The 16,504-nt window shown below is 47.4% G+C and overlaps 41 non-coding genes and 1 pseudogene across 41 annotated transcripts; all 42 read right to left on the bottom strand.

Annotated features, from left to right (window-relative positions):
* Positions 1-289: 289 nt before the first annotated feature.
* On the bottom strand, positions 290-408 carry LOC139224006 (5S ribosomal RNA). The gene has a single exon (XR_011586102.1). It is a non-coding gene; the product is annotated as a 5S ribosomal RNA (ribosomal RNA).
* A 142-nt stretch (positions 409-550) lies between these two features.
* LOC139224486 (5S ribosomal RNA) lies at positions 551-669 on the bottom strand. The gene has a single exon (XR_011586529.1). It is a non-coding gene; the product is annotated as a 5S ribosomal RNA (ribosomal RNA).
* Positions 670-824: 155 nt separating this feature from the next.
* On the bottom strand, positions 825-943 carry LOC139224071 (5S ribosomal RNA). The gene has a single exon (XR_011586164.1). It is a non-coding gene; the product is annotated as a 5S ribosomal RNA (ribosomal RNA).
* Positions 944-1,416: 473 nt separating this feature from the next.
* On the bottom strand, positions 1,417-1,535 carry LOC139224005 (5S ribosomal RNA). The gene has a single exon (XR_011586101.1). It is a non-coding gene; the product is annotated as a 5S ribosomal RNA (ribosomal RNA).
* Positions 1,536-1,677: 142 nt separating this feature from the next.
* LOC139224485 (5S ribosomal RNA) lies at positions 1,678-1,796 on the bottom strand. Its single transcript, XR_011586528.1, has one exon. It is a non-coding gene; the product is annotated as a 5S ribosomal RNA (ribosomal RNA).
* Positions 1,797-1,951: 155 nt separating this feature from the next.
* On the bottom strand, positions 1,952-2,070 carry LOC139224484 (5S ribosomal RNA). The gene has a single exon (XR_011586527.1). It is a non-coding gene; the product is annotated as a 5S ribosomal RNA (ribosomal RNA).
* A 473-nt stretch (positions 2,071-2,543) lies between these two features.
* LOC139224004 (5S ribosomal RNA) lies at positions 2,544-2,662 on the bottom strand. Its single transcript, XR_011586100.1, has one exon. It is a non-coding gene; the product is annotated as a 5S ribosomal RNA (ribosomal RNA).
* Positions 2,663-2,804: 142 nt separating this feature from the next.
* LOC139224483 (5S ribosomal RNA) lies at positions 2,805-2,923 on the bottom strand. The gene has a single exon (XR_011586526.1). It is a non-coding gene; the product is annotated as a 5S ribosomal RNA (ribosomal RNA).
* Positions 2,924-3,396: 473 nt separating this feature from the next.
* LOC139224002 (5S ribosomal RNA) lies at positions 3,397-3,515 on the bottom strand. Its single transcript, XR_011586098.1, has one exon. It is a non-coding gene; the product is annotated as a 5S ribosomal RNA (ribosomal RNA).
* Positions 3,516-3,657: 142 nt separating this feature from the next.
* On the bottom strand, positions 3,658-3,776 carry LOC139224482 (5S ribosomal RNA). Its single transcript, XR_011586525.1, has one exon. It is a non-coding gene; the product is annotated as a 5S ribosomal RNA (ribosomal RNA).
* Positions 3,777-4,249: 473 nt separating this feature from the next.
* Positions 4,250-4,368, bottom strand: LOC139224001 (5S ribosomal RNA). The gene has a single exon (XR_011586097.1). It is a non-coding gene; the product is annotated as a 5S ribosomal RNA (ribosomal RNA).
* A 155-nt stretch (positions 4,369-4,523) lies between these two features.
* On the bottom strand, positions 4,524-4,642 carry LOC139224481 (5S ribosomal RNA). The gene has a single exon (XR_011586524.1). It is a non-coding gene; the product is annotated as a 5S ribosomal RNA (ribosomal RNA).
* A 155-nt stretch (positions 4,643-4,797) lies between these two features.
* Positions 4,798-4,916, bottom strand: LOC139224480 (5S ribosomal RNA). The gene has a single exon (XR_011586523.1). It is a non-coding gene; the product is annotated as a 5S ribosomal RNA (ribosomal RNA).
* Positions 4,917-5,389: 473 nt separating this feature from the next.
* Positions 5,390-5,508, bottom strand: LOC139224000 (5S ribosomal RNA). Its single transcript, XR_011586096.1, has one exon. It is a non-coding gene; the product is annotated as a 5S ribosomal RNA (ribosomal RNA).
* A 142-nt stretch (positions 5,509-5,650) lies between these two features.
* LOC139224477 (5S ribosomal RNA) lies at positions 5,651-5,769 on the bottom strand. The gene has a single exon (XR_011586521.1). It is a non-coding gene; the product is annotated as a 5S ribosomal RNA (ribosomal RNA).
* Positions 5,770-6,242: 473 nt separating this feature from the next.
* Positions 6,243-6,361, bottom strand: LOC139223999 (5S ribosomal RNA). The gene has a single exon (XR_011586095.1). It is a non-coding gene; the product is annotated as a 5S ribosomal RNA (ribosomal RNA).
* A 142-nt stretch (positions 6,362-6,503) lies between these two features.
* Positions 6,504-6,622, bottom strand: LOC139224476 (5S ribosomal RNA). Its single transcript, XR_011586520.1, has one exon. It is a non-coding gene; the product is annotated as a 5S ribosomal RNA (ribosomal RNA).
* A 155-nt stretch (positions 6,623-6,777) lies between these two features.
* Positions 6,778-6,896, bottom strand: LOC139224070 (5S ribosomal RNA). Its single transcript, XR_011586163.1, has one exon. It is a non-coding gene; the product is annotated as a 5S ribosomal RNA (ribosomal RNA).
* Positions 6,897-7,369: 473 nt separating this feature from the next.
* On the bottom strand, positions 7,370-7,488 carry LOC139223998 (5S ribosomal RNA). Its single transcript, XR_011586094.1, has one exon. It is a non-coding gene; the product is annotated as a 5S ribosomal RNA (ribosomal RNA).
* A 142-nt stretch (positions 7,489-7,630) lies between these two features.
* LOC139224475 (5S ribosomal RNA) lies at positions 7,631-7,749 on the bottom strand. The gene has a single exon (XR_011586519.1). It is a non-coding gene; the product is annotated as a 5S ribosomal RNA (ribosomal RNA).
* A 473-nt stretch (positions 7,750-8,222) lies between these two features.
* LOC139224106 (5S ribosomal RNA) lies at positions 8,223-8,341 on the bottom strand. The gene has a single exon (XR_011586196.1). It is a non-coding gene; the product is annotated as a 5S ribosomal RNA (ribosomal RNA).
* A 155-nt stretch (positions 8,342-8,496) lies between these two features.
* LOC139224474 (5S ribosomal RNA) lies at positions 8,497-8,615 on the bottom strand. The gene has a single exon (XR_011586518.1). It is a non-coding gene; the product is annotated as a 5S ribosomal RNA (ribosomal RNA).
* A 142-nt stretch (positions 8,616-8,757) lies between these two features.
* LOC139224473 (5S ribosomal RNA) lies at positions 8,758-8,876 on the bottom strand. The gene has a single exon (XR_011586517.1). It is a non-coding gene; the product is annotated as a 5S ribosomal RNA (ribosomal RNA).
* A 155-nt stretch (positions 8,877-9,031) lies between these two features.
* On the bottom strand, positions 9,032-9,150 carry LOC139224472 (5S ribosomal RNA). Its single transcript, XR_011586516.1, has one exon. It is a non-coding gene; the product is annotated as a 5S ribosomal RNA (ribosomal RNA).
* Positions 9,151-9,623: 473 nt separating this feature from the next.
* On the bottom strand, positions 9,624-9,742 carry LOC139223997 (5S ribosomal RNA). The gene has a single exon (XR_011586093.1). It is a non-coding gene; the product is annotated as a 5S ribosomal RNA (ribosomal RNA).
* A 142-nt stretch (positions 9,743-9,884) lies between these two features.
* Positions 9,885-10,003, bottom strand: LOC139224471 (5S ribosomal RNA). The gene has a single exon (XR_011586515.1). It is a non-coding gene; the product is annotated as a 5S ribosomal RNA (ribosomal RNA).
* Positions 10,004-10,476: 473 nt separating this feature from the next.
* Positions 10,477-10,595, bottom strand: LOC139223996 (5S ribosomal RNA). The gene has a single exon (XR_011586092.1). It is a non-coding gene; the product is annotated as a 5S ribosomal RNA (ribosomal RNA).
* Positions 10,596-10,750: 155 nt separating this feature from the next.
* On the bottom strand, positions 10,751-10,869 carry LOC139224470 (5S ribosomal RNA). Its single transcript, XR_011586514.1, has one exon. It is a non-coding gene; the product is annotated as a 5S ribosomal RNA (ribosomal RNA).
* Positions 10,870-11,011: 142 nt separating this feature from the next.
* Positions 11,012-11,130, bottom strand: LOC139224469 (5S ribosomal RNA). Its single transcript, XR_011586513.1, has one exon. It is a non-coding gene; the product is annotated as a 5S ribosomal RNA (ribosomal RNA).
* A 155-nt stretch (positions 11,131-11,285) lies between these two features.
* On the bottom strand, positions 11,286-11,404 carry LOC139224078 (5S ribosomal RNA). The gene has a single exon (XR_011586171.1). It is a non-coding gene; the product is annotated as a 5S ribosomal RNA (ribosomal RNA).
* Positions 11,405-11,877: 473 nt separating this feature from the next.
* LOC139223995 (5S ribosomal RNA) lies at positions 11,878-11,996 on the bottom strand. Its single transcript, XR_011586091.1, has one exon. It is a non-coding gene; the product is annotated as a 5S ribosomal RNA (ribosomal RNA).
* Positions 11,997-12,138: 142 nt separating this feature from the next.
* LOC139224468 (5S ribosomal RNA) lies at positions 12,139-12,257 on the bottom strand. Its single transcript, XR_011586512.1, has one exon. It is a non-coding gene; the product is annotated as a 5S ribosomal RNA (ribosomal RNA).
* Positions 12,258-12,730: 473 nt separating this feature from the next.
* Positions 12,731-12,849, bottom strand: LOC139223994 (5S ribosomal RNA). The gene has a single exon (XR_011586090.1). It is a non-coding gene; the product is annotated as a 5S ribosomal RNA (ribosomal RNA).
* Positions 12,850-12,991: 142 nt separating this feature from the next.
* LOC139224466 (5S ribosomal RNA) lies at positions 12,992-13,110 on the bottom strand. Its single transcript, XR_011586510.1, has one exon. It is a non-coding gene; the product is annotated as a 5S ribosomal RNA (ribosomal RNA).
* A 473-nt stretch (positions 13,111-13,583) lies between these two features.
* LOC139224168 (5S ribosomal RNA) lies at positions 13,584-13,692 on the bottom strand (annotated as a pseudogene).
* A 155-nt stretch (positions 13,693-13,847) lies between these two features.
* On the bottom strand, positions 13,848-13,966 carry LOC139224465 (5S ribosomal RNA). Its single transcript, XR_011586509.1, has one exon. It is a non-coding gene; the product is annotated as a 5S ribosomal RNA (ribosomal RNA).
* A 473-nt stretch (positions 13,967-14,439) lies between these two features.
* On the bottom strand, positions 14,440-14,558 carry LOC139223993 (5S ribosomal RNA). Its single transcript, XR_011586089.1, has one exon. It is a non-coding gene; the product is annotated as a 5S ribosomal RNA (ribosomal RNA).
* Positions 14,559-14,713: 155 nt separating this feature from the next.
* LOC139224464 (5S ribosomal RNA) lies at positions 14,714-14,832 on the bottom strand. Its single transcript, XR_011586508.1, has one exon. It is a non-coding gene; the product is annotated as a 5S ribosomal RNA (ribosomal RNA).
* Positions 14,833-14,974: 142 nt separating this feature from the next.
* LOC139224462 (5S ribosomal RNA) lies at positions 14,975-15,093 on the bottom strand. Its single transcript, XR_011586507.1, has one exon. It is a non-coding gene; the product is annotated as a 5S ribosomal RNA (ribosomal RNA).
* Positions 15,094-15,248: 155 nt separating this feature from the next.
* Positions 15,249-15,367, bottom strand: LOC139224461 (5S ribosomal RNA). The gene has a single exon (XR_011586506.1). It is a non-coding gene; the product is annotated as a 5S ribosomal RNA (ribosomal RNA).
* Positions 15,368-15,840: 473 nt separating this feature from the next.
* On the bottom strand, positions 15,841-15,959 carry LOC139223991 (5S ribosomal RNA). The gene has a single exon (XR_011586087.1). It is a non-coding gene; the product is annotated as a 5S ribosomal RNA (ribosomal RNA).
* A 142-nt stretch (positions 15,960-16,101) lies between these two features.
* Positions 16,102-16,220, bottom strand: LOC139224460 (5S ribosomal RNA). The gene has a single exon (XR_011586505.1). It is a non-coding gene; the product is annotated as a 5S ribosomal RNA (ribosomal RNA).
* Between the last annotated feature and the right edge of the window lie 284 nt (positions 16,221-16,504).

Below are 16,504 nucleotides of genomic sequence, written 5' to 3'. Positions count from 1 at the left end.
CAAAAAGGAGGAGAGTGTGGTTACTTTTGTTTAATGTTTGACTATTAAGGGCACCAAATGTGTCAGTTTCTCATTGATACTGACTGAAAAGGCCTGTTTGTCGTTTGGCATAGTTGGAGGTTGAGTGTGTGTAATGTTAGCTTCATGTGCTTTGTATGTCAGTGTAGTCCAGCAGAGAACAGCATAGGCTTGTCAGTAATGGATGCAAACACTGAATAGGACCATGAAAAACTTTTGTTGTGAAGTCCAGAGACAGCGCCCTCTGCTGTCTGCAAAAGACAAGAGAAAAAGCTTACAGCACCTGGTATTCCCAGGCGGTCTCCCATCCAAGTACTAACCAGGCCCGACCCTGTTTGGCTTCCGAGATCGGACGAGATCGGGCTTGTTCAGGGTGGTGTGGCCGTAAGCGAGAGTGTCACTCACAAAGAGGCTTTTTATAGATGCTGACCTGTAGAAAAAGCAGTGAATGAACTTCACCAAAACAGGAGTTCAAAGGTCAAACGTCTTGTCCGTCTCCTGTGAAGCAGCAGCACCTTCTGCTGTCTGCAAAAGCTTACAGCACCTGGTATTCCCAGGCGGTCTCCCATGCAAGTACTAACCAGGCCCGACCCTGCTTGGCTTCCGAGATCGGACGAGATCGGGCTTGTTCAGGGTGGTATGGCCGTAAGCGAGAGTGTCCCTCACAAAGAGGCTTTTTATAGATGCTGACCTGTAGAAAAAGCAGTGAATGAACTTCACCAAAACAGGAGTTCAAAGGTCAAACGTCTTGTCCGTCTCCTGTGAAGCAGCAGCACCTTCTGCTGTCTGCAAAAGAGAAGAGAAAAAGCTTACAGCACCTGGTATTCCCAGGCGGTCTCCCATGCAAGTACTAACTAGGCCCAACCCTGCTTGGCTTCCGAGATCGGACGAGATCGGGCTTGTTCAGGGTGGTATGGCCGTAAGCGAGAGTGTCACTCACAAAGAGGCTTTTTATAGATGCTGACCTGTAGTTTGGGACAGCACTCTTCAGTAATAGGTCTTTTGTTAAAGTTGCTAAATTGGTCCCTTTTACAGTGAGGAGGCTGGGGCTGTTATTTTGAGAGTGTAGGAGAAAACAAGGATATCGTTAAAACAACAAATGTGTTCCCCAAAAAGGAGGAGAGTGTGGTTACTTTTGTTTAATGTTTGACTATTAAGGGCACCAAATGTGTCAGTTTCTCATTGATACTGACTGAAAAGGCCTGTTTGTCGTTTGGCATAGTTGGAGGTTGAGTGTGTGTAATGTTAGCTTCATGTGCTTTGTATGTCAGTGTAGTCCAGCAGAGAACAGCATAGGCTTGTCAGTAATGGATGCAAACACTGAATAGGACCATGAAAAACTTTTGTTGTGAAGTCCAGAGACAGCGCCCTCTGCTGTCTGCAAAAGACAAGAGAAAAAGCTTACAGCACCTGGTATTCCCAGGCGGTCTCCCATCCAAGTACTAACCAGGCCCGACCCTGTTTGGCTTCCGAGATCGGACGAGATCGGGCTTGTTCAGGGTGGTGTGGCCGTAAGCGAGAGTGTCACTCACAAAGAGGCTTTTTATAGATGCTGACCTGTAGAAAAAGCAGTGAATGAACTTCACCAAAACAGGAGTTCAAAGGTCAAACGTCTTGTCCGTCTCCTGTGAAGCAGCAGCACCTTCTGCTGTCTGCAAAAGCTTACAGCACCTGGTATTCCCAGGCGGTCTCCCATGCAAGTACTAACCAGGCCCGACCCTGCTTGGCTTCCGAGATCGGACGAGATCGGGCTTGTTCAGGGTGGTATGGCCGTAAGCGAGAGTGTCCCTCACAAAGAGGCTTTTTATAGATGCTGACCTGTAGAAAAAGCAGTGAATGAACTTCACCAAAACAGGAGTTCAAAGGTCAAACGTCTTGTCCGTCTCCTGTGAAGCAGCAGCACCTTCTGCTGTCTGCAAAAGAGAAGAGAAAAAGCTTACAGCACCTGGTATTCCCAGGCGGTCTCCCATGCAAGTACTAACCAGGCCCGACCCTGCTTGGCTTCCGAGATCGGACGAGATCGGGCTTGTTCAGGGTGGTATGGCCGTAAGCGAGAGTGTCACTCACAAAGAGGCTTTTTATAGATGCTGACCTGTAGTTTGGGACAGCACTCTTCAGTAATAGGTCTTTTGTTAAAGTTGCTAAATTGGTCCCTTTTACAGTGAGGAGGCTGGGGCTGTTATTTTGAGAGTGTAGGAGAAAACAAGGATATCGTTAAAACAACAAATGTGTTCCCCAAAAAGGAGGAGAGTGTGGTTACTTTTGTTTAATGTTTGACTATTAAGGGCACCAAATGTGTCAGTTTCTCATTGATACTGACTGAAAAGGCCTGTTTGTCGTTTGGCATAGTTGGAGGTTGAGTGTGTGTAATGTTAGCTTCATGTGCTTTGTATGTCAGTGTAGTCCAGCAGAGAACAGCATAGGCTTGTCAGTAATGGATGCAAACACTGAATAGGACCATGAAAAACTTTTGTTGTGAAGTCCAGAGACAGCGCCCTCTGCTGTCTGCAAAAGACAAGTGAAAAAGCTTACAGCACCTGGTATTCCCAGGCGGTCTCCCATCCAAGTACTAACCAGGCCCGACCCTGTTTGGCTTCCGAGATCGGACGAGATCGGGCTTGTTCAGGGTGGTGTGGCCGTAAGCGAGAGTGTCACTCACAAAGAGGCTTTTTATAGATGCTGACCTGTAGAAAAAGCAGTGAATGAACTTCACCAAAACAGGAGTTCAAAGGTCAAACGTCTTGTCCGTCTCCTGTGAAGCAGCAGCACCTTCTGCTGTCTGCAAAAGCTTACAGCACCTGGTATTCCCAGGCGGTCTCCCATGCAAGTACTAACCAGGCCCGACCCTGCTTGGCTTCCGAGATCGGACGAGATCGGGCTTGTTCAGGGTGGTATGGCCGTAAGCGAGAGTGTCACTCACAAAGAGGCTTTTTATAGATGCTGACCTGTAGTTTGGGACAGCACTCTTCAGTAATAGGTCTTTTGTTAAAGTTGCTAAATTGGTCCCTTTTACAGTGAGGAGGCTGGGGCTGTTATTTTGAGAGTGTAGGAGAAAACAAGGATATCGTTAAAACAACAAATGTGTTCCCCAAAAAGGAGGAGAGTGTGGTTACTTTTGTTTAATGTTTGACTATTAAGGGCACCAAATGTGTCAGTTTCTCATTGATACTGACTGAAAAGGCCTGTTTGTCGTTTGGCATAGTTGGAGGTTGAGTGTGTGTAATGTTAGCTTCATGTGCTTTGTATGTCAGTGTAGTCCAGCAGAGAACAGCATAGGCTTGTCAGTAATGGATGCAAACACTGAATAGGACCATGAAAAACTTTTGTTGTGAAGTCCAGAGACAGCGCCCTCTGCTGTCTGCAAAAGACAAGAGAAAAAGCTTACAGCACCTGGTATTCCCAGGCGGTCTCCCATCCAAGTACTAACCAGGCCCGACCCTGTTTGGCTTCCGAGATCGGACGAGATCGGGCTTGTTCAGGGTGGTGTGGCCGTAAGCGAGAGTGTCACTCACAAAGAGGCTTTTTATAGATGCTGACCTGTAGAAAAAGCAGTGAATGAACTTCACCAAAACAGGAGTTCAAAGGTCAAACGTCTTGTCCGTCTCCTGTGAAGCAGCAGCACCTTCTGCTGTCTGCAAAAGCTTACAGCACCTGGTATTCCCAGGCGGTCTCCCATGCAAGTACTAACCAGGCCCGACCCTGCTTGGCTTCCGAGATCGGACGAGATCGGGCTTGTTCAGGGTGGTATGGCCGTAAGCGAGAGTGTCACTCACAAAGAGGCTTTTTATAGATGCTGACCTGTAGTTTGGGACAGCACTCTTCAGTAATAGGTCTTTTGTTAAAGTTGCTAAATTGGTCCCTTTTACAGTGAGGAGGCTGGGGCTGTTATTTTGAGAGTGTAGGAGAAAACAAGGATATCGTTAAAACAACAAATGTGTTCCCCAAAAAGGAGGAGAGTGTGGTTACTTTTGTTTAATGTTTGACTATTAAGGGCACCAAATGTGTCAGTTTCTCATTGATACTGACTGAAAAGGCCTGTTTGTCGTTTGGCATAGTTGGAGGTTGAGTGTGTGTAATGTTAGCTTCATGTGCTTTGTATGTCAGTGTAGTCCAGCAGAGAACAGCATAGGCTTGTCAGTAATGGATGCAAACACTGAATAGGACCATGAAAAACTTTTGTTGTGAAGTCCAGAGACAGCGCCCTCTGCTGTCTGCAAAAGACAAGAGAAAAAGCTTACAGCACCTGGTATTCCCAGGCGGTCTCCCATCCAAGTACTAACCAGGCCCGACCCTGTTTGGCTTCCGAGATCGGACGAGATCGGGCTTGTTCAGGGTGGTGTGGCCGTAAGCGAGAGTGTCCCTCACAAAGAGGCTTTTTATAGATGCTGACCTGTAGAAAAAGCAGTGAATGAACTTCACCAAAACAGGAGTTCAAAGGTCAAACGTCTTGTCCGTCTCCTGTGAAGCAGCAGCACCTTCTGCTGTCTGCAAAAGAGAAGAGACAAAGCTTACAGCACCTGGTATTCCCAGGCGGTCTCCCATGCAAGTACTAACCAGGCCCGACCCTGCTTGGCTTCCGAGATCGGACGAGATCGGGCTTGTTCAGGGTGGTATGGCCGTAAGCGAGAGTGTCCCTCACAAAGAGGCTTTTTATAGATGCTGACCTGTAGAAAAAGCAGTGAATGAACTTCACCAAAACAGGAGTTCAAAGGTCAAACGTCTTGTCCGTCTCCTGTGAAGCAGCAGCACCTTCTGCTGTCTGCAAAAGAGAAGAGAAAAAGCTTACAGCACCTGGTATTCCCAGGCGGTCTCCCATGCAAGTACTAACCAGGCCCGACCCTGCTTGGCTTCCGAGATCGGACGAGATCGGGCTTGTTCAGGGTGGTATGGCCGTAAGCGAGAGTGTCACTCACAAAGAGGCTTTTTATAGATGCTGACCTGTAGTTTGGGACAGCACTCTTCAGTAATAGGTCTTTTGTTAAAGTTGCTAAATTGGTCCCTTTTACAGTGAGGAGGCTGGGGCTGTTATTTTGAGAGTGTAGGAGAAAACAAGGATATCGTTAAAACAACAAATGTGTTCCCCAAAAAGGAGGAGAGTGTGGTTACTTTTGTTTAATGTTTGACTATTAAGGGCACCAAATGTGTCAGTTTCTCATTGATACTGACTGAAAAGGCCTGTTTGTCGTTTGGCATAGTTGGAGGTTGAGTGTGTGTAATGTTAGCTTCATGTGCTTTGTATGTCAGTGTAGTCCAGCAGAGAACAGCATAGGCTTGTCAGTAATGGATGCAAACACTGAATAGGACCATGAAAAACTTTTGTTGTGAAGTCCAGAGACAGCGCCCTCTGCTGTCTGCAAAAGACAAGAGAAAAAGCTTACAGCACCTGGTATTCCCAGGCGGTCTCCCATCCAAGTACTAACCAGGCCCGACCCTGTTTGGCTTCCGAGATCGGACGAGATCGGGCTTGTTCAGGGTGGTGTGGCCGTAAGCGAGAGTGTCACTCACAAAGAGGCTTTTTATAGATGCTGACCTGTAGAAAAAGCAGTGAATGAACTTCACCAAAACAGGAGTTCAAAGGTCAAACGTCTTGTCCGTCTCCTGTGAAGCAGCAGCACCTTCTGCTGTCTGCAAAAGCTTACAGCACCTGGTATTCCCAGGCGGTCTCCCATGCAAGTACTAACCAGGCCCGACCCTGCTTGGCTTCCGAGATCGGACGAGATCGGGCTTGTTCAGGGTGGTATGGCCGTAAGCGAGAGTGTCACTCACAAAGAGGCTTTTTATAGATGCTGACCTGTAGTTTGGGACAGCACTCTTCAGTAATAGGTCTTTTGTTAAAGTTGCTAAATTGGTCCCTTTTACAGTGAGGAGGCTGGGGCTGTTATTTTGAGAGTGTAGGAGAAAACAAGGATATCGTTAAAACAACAAATGTGTTCCCCAAAAAGGAGGAGAGTGTGGTTACTTTTGTTTAATGTTTGACTATTAAGGGCACCAAATGTGTCAGTTTCTCATTGATACTGACTGAAAAGGCCTGTTTGTCGTTTGGCATAGTTGGAGGTTGAGTGTGTGTAATGTTAGCTTCATGTGCTTTGTATGTCAGTGTAGTCCAGCAGAGAACAGCATAGGCTTGTCAGTAATGGATGCAAACACTGAATAGGACCATGAAAAACTTTTGTTGTGAAGTCCAGAGACAGCGCCCTCTGCTGTCTGCAAAAGACAAGAGAAAAAGCTTACAGCACCTGGTATTCCCAGGCGGTCTCCCATCCAAGTACTAACCAGGCCCGACCCTGTTTGGCTTCCGAGATCGGACGAGATCGGGCTTGTTCAGGGTGGTGTGGCCGTAAGCGAGAGTGTCACTCACAAAGAGGCTTTTTATAGATGCTGACCTGTAGAAAAAGCAGTGAATGAACTTCACCAAAACAGGAGTTCAAAGGTCAAACGTCTTGTCCGTCTCCTGTGAAGCAGCAGCACCTTCTGCTGTCTGCAAAAGCTTACAGCACCTGGTATTCCCAGGCGGTCTCCCATGCAAGTACTAACCAGGCCCGACCCTGCTTGGCTTCCGAGATCGGACGAGATCGGGCTTGTTCAGGGTGGTATGGCCGTAAGCGAGAGTGTCCCTCACAAAGAGGCTTTTTATAGATGCTGACCTGTAGAAAAAGCAGTGAATGAACTTCACCAAAACAGGAGTTCAAAGGTCAAACGTCTTGTCCGTCTCCTGTGAAGCAGCAGCACCTTCTGCTGTCTGCAAAAGAGAAGAGAAAAAGCTTACAGCACCTGGTATTCCCAGGCGGTCTCCCATGCAAGTACTAACTAGGCCCAACCCTGCTTGGCTTCCGAGATCGGACGAGATCGGGCTTGTTCAGGGTGGTATGGCCGTAAGCGAGAGTGTCACTCACAAAGAGGCTTTTTATAGATGCTGACCTGTAGTTTGGGACAGCACTCTTCAGTAATAGGTCTTTTGTTAAAGTTGCTAAATTGGTCCCTTTTACAGTGAGGAGGCTGGGGCTGTTATTTTGAGAGTGTAGGAGAAAACAAGGATATCGTTAAAACAACAAATGTGTTCCCCAAAAAGGAGGAGAGTGTGGTTACTTTTGTTTAATGTTTGACTATTAAGGGCACCAAATGTGTCAGTTTCTCATTGATACTGACTGAAAAGGCCTGTTTGTCGTTTGGCATAGTTGGAGGTTGAGTGTGTGTAATGTTAGCTTCATGTGCTTTGTATGTCAGTGTAGTCCAGCAGAGAACAGCATAGGCTTGTCAGTAATGGATGCAAACACTGAATAGGACCATGAAAAACTTTTGTTGTGAAGTCCAGAGACAGCGCCCTCTGCTGTCTGCAAAAGACAAGAGAAAAAGCTTACAGCACCTGGTATTCCCAGGCGGTCTCCCATCCAAGTACTAACCAGGCCCGACCCTGTTTGGCTTCCGAGATCGGACGAGATCGGGCTTGTTCAGGGTGGTGTGGCCGTAAGCGAGAGTGTCACTCACAAAGAGGCTTTTTATAGATGCTGACCTGTAGAAAAAGCAGTGAATGAACTTCACCAAAACAGGAGTTCAAAGGTCAAACGTCTTGTCCGTCTCCTGTGAAGCAGCAGCACCTTCTGCTGTCTGCAAAAGCTTACAGCACCTGGTATTCCCAGGCGGTCTCCCATGCAAGTACTAACCAGGCCCGACCCTGCTTGGCTTCCGAGATCGGACGAGATCGGGCTTGTTCAGGGTGGTATGGCCGTAAGCGAGAGTGTCACTCACAAAGAGGCTTTTTATAGATGCTGACCTGTAGTTTGGGACAGCACTCTTCAGTAATAGGTCTTTTGTTAAAGTTGCTAAATTGGTCCCTTTTACAGTGAGGAGGCTGGGGCTGTTATTTTGAGAGTGTAGGAGAAAACAAGGATATCGTTAAAACAACAAATGTGTTCCCCAAAAAGGAGGAGAGTGTGGTTACTTTTGTTTAATGTTTGACTATTAAGGGCACCAAATGTGTCAGTTTCTCATTGATACTGACTGAAAAGGCCTGTTTGTCGTTTGGCATAGTTGGAGGTTGAGTGTGTGTAATGTTAGCTTCATGTGCTTTGTATGTCAGTGTAGTCCAGCAGAGAACAGCATAGGCTTGTCAGTAATGGATGCAAACACTGAATAGGACCATGAAAAACTTTTGTTGTGAAGTCTGGAGACAGCGCCCTCTGCTGTCTGCAAAAGACAAGAGAAAAAGCTTACAGCACCTGGTATTCCAAGGCGGTCTCCCATCCAAGTACTAACCAGGCCCGACCCTGTTTGGCTTCCGAGATCGGACGAGATCGGGCTTGTTCAGGGTGGTGTGGCCGTAAGCGAGAGTGTCACTCACAAAGAGGCTTTTTATAGATGCTGACCTGTAGAAAAAGCAGTGAATGAACTTCACCAAAACAGGAGTTCAAAGGTCAAACGTCTTGTCCGTCTCCTGTGAAGCAGCAGCACCTTCTGCTGTCTGCAAAAGAGAAGAGACAAAGCTTACAGCACCTGGTATTCCCAGGCGGTCTCCCATGCAAGTACTAACCAGGCCCGACCCTGCTTGGCTTCCGAGATCGGACGAGATCGGGCTTGTTCAGGGTGGTATGGCCGTAAGCGAGAGTGTCCCTCACAAAGAGGCTTTTTATAGATGCTGACCTGTAGAAAAAGCAGTGAATGAACTTCAGCAAAACAGGAGTTCAAAGGTCAAACGTCTTGTCCGTCTCCTGTGAAGCAGCAGCACCTTCTGCTGTCTGCAAAAGCTTACAGCACCTGGTATTCCCAGGCGGTCTCCCATGCAAGTACTAACCAGGCCCGACCCTGCTTGGCTTCCGAGATCGGACGAGATCGGGCTTGTTCAGGGTGGTATGGCCGTAAGCGAGAGTGTCCCTCACAAAGAGGCTTTTTATAGATGCTGACCTGTAGAAAAAGCAGTGAATGAACTTCACCAAAACAGGAGTTCAAAGGTCAAACGTCTTGTCCGTCTCCTGTGAAGCAGCAGCACCTTCTGCTGTCTGCAAAAGAGAAGAGAAAAAGCTTACAGCACCTGGTATTCCCAGGCGGTCTCCCATGCAAGTACTAACCAGGCCCGACCCTGCTTGGCTTCCGAGATCGGACGAGATCGGGCTTGTTCAGGGTGGTATGGCCGTAAGCGAGAGTGTCACTCACAAAGAGGCTTTTTATAGATGCTGACCTGTAGTTTGGGACAGCACTCTTCAGTAATAGGTCTTTTGTTAAAGTTGCTAAATTGGTCCCTTTTACAGTGAGGAGGCTGGGGCTGTTATTTTGAGAGTGTAGGAGAAAACAAGGATATCGTTAAAACAACAAATGTGTTCCCCAAAAAGGAGGAGAGTGTGGTTACTTTTGTTTAATGTTTGACTATTAAGGGCACCAAATGTGTCAGTTTCTCATTGATACTGACTGAAAAGGCCTGTTTGTCGTTTGGCATAGTTGGAGGTTGAGTGTGTGTAATGTTAGCTTCATGTGCTTTGTATGTCAGTGTAGTCCAGCAGAGAACAGCATAGGCTTGTCAGTAATGGATGCAAACACTGAATAGGACCATGAAAAACTTTTGTTGTGAAGTCCAGAGACAGCGCCCTCTGCTGTCTGCAAAAGACAAGAGAAAAAGCTTACAGCACCTGGTATTCCCAGGCGGTCTCCCATCCAAGTACTAACCAGGCCCGACCCTGTTTGGCTTCCGAGATCGGACGAGATCGGGCTTGTTCAGGGTGGTGTGGCCGTAAGCGAGAGTGTCACTCACAAAGAGGCTTTTTATAGATGCTGACCTGTAGAAAAAGCAGTGAATGAACTTCACCAAAACAGGAGTTCAAAGGTCAAACGTCTTGTCCGTCTCCTGTGAAGCAGCAGCACCTTCTGCTGTCTGCAAAAGCTTACAGCACCTGGTATTCCCAGGCGGTCTCCCATGCAAGTACTAACCAGGCCCGACCCTGCTTGGCTTCCGAGATCGGACGAGATCGGGCTTGTTCAGGGTGGTATGGCCGTAAGCGAGAGTGTCACTCACAAAGAGGCTTTTTATAGATGCTGACCTGTAGTTTGGGACAGCACTCTTCAGTAATAGGTCTTTTGTTAAAGTTGCTAAATTGGTCCCTTTTACAGTGAGGAGGCTGGGGCTGTTATTTTGAGAGTGTAGGAGAAAACAAGGATATCGTTAAAACAACAAATGTGTTCCCCAAAAAGGAGGAGAGTGTGGTTACTTTTGTTTAATGTTTGACTATTAAGGGCACCAAATGTGTCAGTTTCTCATTGATACTGACTGAAAAGGCCTGTTTGTCGTTTGGCATAGTTGGAGGTTGAGTGTGTGTAATGTTAGCTTCATGTGCTTTGTATGTCAGTGTAGTCCAGCAGAGAACAGCATAGGCTTGTCAGTAATGGATGCAAACACTGAATAGGACCATGAAAAACTTTTGTTGTGAAGTCCAGAGACAGCGCCCTCTGCTGTCTGCAAAAGACAAGAGAAAAAGCTTACAGCACCTGGTATTCCCAGGCGGTCTCCCATCCAAGTACTAACCAGGCCCGACCCTGTTTGGCTTCCGAGATCGGACGAGATCGGGCTTGTTCAGGGTGGTGTGGCCGTAAGCGAGAGTGTCACTCACAAAGAGGCTTTTTATAGATGCTGACCTGTAGAAAAAGCAGTGAATGAACTTCACCAAAACAGGAGTTCAAAGGTCAAACGTCTTGTCCGTCTCCTGTGAAGCAGCAGCACCTTCTGCTGTCTGCAAAAGAGAAGAGACAAAGCTTACAGCACCTGGTATTCCCAGGCGGTCTCCCATGCAAGTACTAACCAGGCCCGACCCTGCTTGGCTTCCGAGATCGGACGAGATCGGGCTTGTTCAGGGTGGTATGGCCGTAAGCGAGAGTGTCCCTCACAAAGAGGCTTTTTATAGATGCTGACCTGTAGAAAAAGCAGTGAATGAACTTCAGCAAAACAGGAGTTCAAAGGTCAAACGTCTTGTCCGTCTCCTGTGAAGCAGCAGCACCTTCTGCTGTCTGCAAAAGCTTACAGCACCTGGTATTCCCAGGCGGTCTCCCATGCAAGTACTAACCAGGCCCGACCCTGCTTGGCTTCCGAGATCGGACGAGATCGGGCTTGTTCAGGGTGGTATGGCCGTAAGCGAGAGTGTCCCTCACAAAGAGGCTTTTTATAGATGCTGACCTGTAGAAAAAGCAGTGAATGAACTTCACCAAAACAGGAGTTCAAAGGTCAAACGTCTTGTCCGTCTCCTGTGAAGCAGCAGCACCTTCTGCTGTCTGCAAAAGAGAAGAGAAAAAGCTTACAGCACCTGGTATTCCCAGGCAGTCTCCCATGCAAGTACTAACCAGGCCCGACCCTGCTTGGCTTCCGAGATCGGACGAGATCGGGCTTGTTCAGGGTGGTATGGCCGTAAGCGAGAGTGTCACTCACAAAGAGGCTTTTTATAGATGCTGACCTGTAGTTTGGGACAGCACTCTTCAGTAATAGGTCTTTTGTTAAAGTTGCTAAATTGGTCCCTTTTACAGTGAGGAGGCTGGGGCTGTTATTTTGAGAGTGTAGGAGAAAACAAGGATATCGTTAAAACAACAAATGTGTTCCCCAAAAAGGAGGAGAGTGTGGTTACTTTTGTTTAATGTTTGACTATTAAGGGCACCAAATGTGTCAGTTTCTCATTGATACTGACTGAAAAGGCCTGTTTGTCGTTTGGCATAGTTGGAGGTTGAGTGTGTGTAATGTTAGCTTCATGTGCTTTGTATGTCAGTGTAGTCCAGCAGAGAACAGCATAGGCTTGTCAGTAATGGATGCAAACACTGAATAGGACCATGAAAAACTTTTGTTGTGAAGTCCAGAGACAGCGCCCTCTGCTGTCTGCAAAAGACAAGAGAAAAAGCTTACAGCACCTGGTATTCCCAGGCGGTCTCCCATCCAAGTACTAACCAGGCCCGACCCTGTTTGGCTTCCGAGATCGGACGAGATCGGGCTTGTTCAGGGTGGTGTGGCCGTAAGCGAGAGTGTCACTCACAAAGAGGCTTTTTATAGATGCTGACCTGTAGAAAAAGCAGTGAATGAACTTCACCAAAACAGGAGTTCAAAGGTCAAACGTCTTGTCCGTCTCCTGTGAAGCAGCAGCACCTTCTGCTGTCTGCAAAAGCTTACAGCACCTGGTATTCCCAGGCGGTCTCCCATGCAAGTACTAACCAGGCCCGACCCTGCTTGGCTTCCGAGATCGGACGAGATCGGGCTTGTTCAGGGTGGTATGGCCGTAAGCGAGAGTGTCACTCACAAAGAGGCTTTTTATAGATGCTGACCTGTAGTTTGGGACAGCACTCTTCAGTAATAGGTCTTTTGTTAAAGTTGCTAAATTGGTCCCTTTTACAGTGAGGAGGCTGGGGCTGTTATTTTGAGAGTGTAGGAGAAAACAAGGATATCGTTAAAACAACAAATGTGTTCCCCAAAAAGGAGGAGAGTGTGGTTACTTTTGTTTAATGTTTGACTATTAAGGGCACCAAATGTGTCAGTTTCTCATTGATACTGACTGAAAAGGCCTGTTTGTCGTTTGGCATAGTTGGAGGTTGAGTGTGTGTAATGTTAGCTTCATGTGCTTTGTATGTCAGTGTAGTCCAGCAGAGAACAGCATAGGCTTGTCAGTAATGGATGCAAACACTGAATAGGACCATGAAAAACTTTTGTTGTGAAGTCCAGAGACAGCGCCCTCTGCTGTCTGCAAAAGACAAGAGAAAAAGCTTACAGCACCTGGTATTCCCAGGCGGTCTCCCATCCAAGTACTAACCAGGCCCGACCCTGTTTGGCTTCCGAGATCGGACGAGATCGGGCTTGTTCAGGGTGGTGTGGCCGTAAGCGAGAGTGTCACTCACAAAGAGGCTTTTTATAGATGCTGACCTGTAGAAAAAGCAGTGAATGAACTTCACCAAAACAGGAGTTCAAAGGTCAAACGTCTTGTCCGTCTCCTGTGAAGCAGCAGCACCTTCTGCTGTCTGCAAAAGCTTACAGCACCTGGTATTCCCAGGCGGTCTCCCATGCAAGTACTAACCAGGCCCGACCCTGCTTGGCTTCCGAGATCGGACGAGATCGGGCTTGTTCAGGGTGGTATGGCCGTAAGCGAGAGTGTCACTCACAAAGAGGCTTTTTATAGATGCTGACCTGTAGTTTGGGACAGCACTCTTCAGTAATAGGTCTTTTGTTAAAGTTGCTAAATTGGTCCCTTTTACAGTGAGGAGGCTGGGGCTGTTATTTTGAGAGTGTAGGAGAAAACAAGGATATCGTTAAAACAACAAATGTGTTCCCCAAAAAGGAGGAGAGTGTGGTTACTTTTGTTTAATGTTTGACTATTAAGGGCACCAAATGTGTCAGTTTCTCATTGATACTGACTGAAAAGGCCTGTTTGTCGTTTGGCATAGTTGGAGGTTGAGTGTGTGTAATGTTAGCTTCATGTGCTTTGTATGTCAGTGTAGTCCAGCAGAGAACAGCATAGGCTTGTCAGTAATGGATGCAAACACTGAATAGGACCATGAAAAACTTTTGTTGTGAAGTCCAGAGACAGCGCCCTCTGCTGTCTGCAAAAGACAAGAGAAAAAGCTTACAGCACCTGGTATTCCCAGGCGGTCTCCCATCCAAGTACTAACCAGGCCCGACCCTGTTTGGCTTCCGAGATCGGGCTTGTTCAGGGTGGTGTGGCCGTAAGCGAGAGTGTCCCTCACAAAGAGGCTTTTTATAGATGCTGACCTGTAGAAAAAGCAGTGAATGAACTTCACCAAAACAGGAGTTCAAAGGTCAAACGTCTTGTCCGTCTCCTGTGAAGCAGCAGCACCTTCTGCTGTCTGCAAAAGAGAAGAGAAAAAGCTTACAGCACCTGGTATTCCCAGGCGGTCTCCCATGCAAGTACTAACCAGGCCCGACCCTGCTTGGCTTCCGAGATCGGACGAGATCGGGCTTGTTCAGGGTGGTATGGCCGTAAGCGAGAGTGTCACTCACAAAGAGGCTTTTTATAGATGCTGACCTGTAGTTTGGGACAGCACTCTTCAGTAATAGGTCTTTTGTTAAAGTTGCTAAATTGGTCCCTTTTACAGTGAGGAGGCTGGGGCTGTTATTTTGAGAGTGTAGGAGAAAACAAGGATATCGTTAAAACAACAAATGTGTTCCCCAAAAAGGAGGAGAGTGTGGTTACTTTTGTTTAATGTTTGACTATTAAGGGCACCAAATGTGTCAGTTTCTCATTGATACTGACTGAAAAGGCCTGTTTGTCGTTTGGCATAGTTGGAGGTTGAGTGTGTGTAATGTTAGCTTCATGTGCTTTGTATGTCAGTGTAGTCCAGCAGAGAACAGCATAGGCTTGTCAGTAATGGATGCAAACACTGAATAGGACCATGAAAAACTTTTGTTGTGAAGTCCAGAGACAGCGCCCTCTGCTGTCTGCAAAAGACAAGAGAAAAAGCTTACAGCACCTGGTATTCCCAGGCGGTCTCCCATCCAAGTACTAACCAGGCCCGACCCTGTTTGGCTTCCGAGATCGGACGAGATCGGGCTTGTTCAGGGTGGTGTGGCCGTAAGCGAGAGTGTCCCTCACAAAGAGGCTTTTTATAGATGCTGACCTGTAGAAAAAGCAGTGAATGAACTTCACCAAAACAGGAGTTCAAAGGTCAAACGTCTTGTCCGTCTCCTGTGAAGCAGCAGCACCTTCTGCTGTCTGCAAAAGAGAAGAGACAAAGCTTACAGCACCTGGTATTCCCAGGCGGTCTCCCATGCAAGTACTAACCAGGCCCGACCCTGCTTGGCTTCCGAGATCGGACGAGATCGGGCTTGTTCAGGGTGGTATGGCCGTAAGCGAGAGTGTCCCTCACAAAGAGGCTTTTTATAGATGCTGACCTGTAGAAAAAGCAGTGAATGAACTTCAGCAAAACAGGAGTTCAAAGGTCAAACGTCTTGTCCGTCTCCTGTGAAGCAGCAGCACCTTCTGCTGTCTGCAAAAGCTTACAGCACCTGGTATTCCCAGGCGGTCTCCCATGCAAGTACTAACCAGGCCCGACCCTGCTTGGCTTCCGAGATCGGACGAGATCGGGCTTGTTCAGGGTGGTATGGCCGTAAGCGAGAGTGTCCCTCACAAAGAGGCTTTTTATAGATGCTGACCTGTAGAAAAAGCAGTGAATGAACTTCACCAAAACAGGAGTTCAAAGGTCAAACGTCTTGTCCGTCTCCTGTGAAGCAGCAGCACCTTCTGCTGTCTGCAAAAGAGAAGAGAAAAAGCTTACAGCACCTGGTATTCCCAGGCGGTCTCCCATGCAAGTACTAACCAGGCCCGACCCTGCTTGGCTTCCGAGATCGGACGAGATCGGGCTTGTTCAGGGTGGTATGGCCGTAAGCGAGAGTGTCACTCACAAAGAGGCTTTTTATAGATGCTGACCTGTAGTTTGGGACAGCACTCTTCAGTAATAGGTCTTTTGTTAAAGTTGCTAAATTGGTCCCTTTTACAGTGAGGAGGCTGGGGCTGTTATTATGAGAGTGTAGGAGAAAACAAGGATATCGTTAAAACAACAAATGTGTTCCCCAAAAAGGAGGAGAGTGTGGTTACTTTTGTTTAATGTTTGACTATTAAGGGCACCAAATGTGTCAGTTTCTCATTGATACTGACTGAAAAGGCCTGTTTGTCGTTTGGCATAGTTGGAGGTTGAGTGTGTGTAATGTTAGCTTCATGTGCTTTGTATGTCAGTGTAGTCCAGCAGAGAACAGCATAGGCTTGTCAGTAATGGATGCAAACACTGAATAGGACCATGAAAAACTTTTGTTGTGAAGTCCAGAGACAGCGCCCTCTGCTGTCTGCAAAAGACAAGAGAAAAAGCTTACAGCACCTGGTATTCCCAGGCGGTCTCCCATCCAAGTACTAACCAGGCCCGACCCTGTTTGGCTTCCGAGATCGGACGAGATCGGGCTTGTTCAGGGTGGTGTGGCCGTAAGCGAGAGTGTCACTCACAAAGAGGCTTTTTATAGATGCTGACCTGTAGAAAAAGCAGTGAATGAACTTCACCAAAACAGGAGTTCAAAGGTCAAACGTCTTGTCCGTCTCCTGTGAAGCAGCAGCACCTTCTGCTGTCTGCAAAAGCTTACAGCACCTGGTATTCCCAGGCGGTCTCCCATGCAAGTACTAACCAGGCCCGACCCTGCTTGGCTTCCGAGATCGGACGAGATCGGGCTTGTTCAGGGTGGTATGGCCGTAAGCGAGAGTGTCACTCACAAAGAGGCTTTTTATAGATGCTGACCTGTAGTTTGGGACAGCACTCTTCAGTAATAGGTCTTTTGTTAAAGTTGCTAAATTGGTCCCTTTTACAGTGAGGAGGCTGGGGCTGTTATTTTGAGAGTGTAGGAGAAAACAAGGATATCGTTAAAACAACAAATGTGTTCCCCAAAAAGGAGGAGAGTGTGGTTACTTTTGTTTAATGTTTGACTATTAAGGGCACCAAATGTGTCAGTTTCTCATTGATACTGACTGAAAAGGCCTGTTTG

The sequence above is a fragment of the Pempheris klunzingeri genome, chromosome 24 (assembly GCF_042242105.1).
Source record: "Pempheris klunzingeri isolate RE-2024b chromosome 24, fPemKlu1.hap1, whole genome shotgun sequence".
Lineage (NCBI taxonomy): Eukaryota > Metazoa > Chordata > Actinopteri > Acropomatiformes > Pempheridae > Pempheris > Pempheris klunzingeri.
This window is presented reverse-complemented; position numbering and strand designations above follow the sequence as displayed.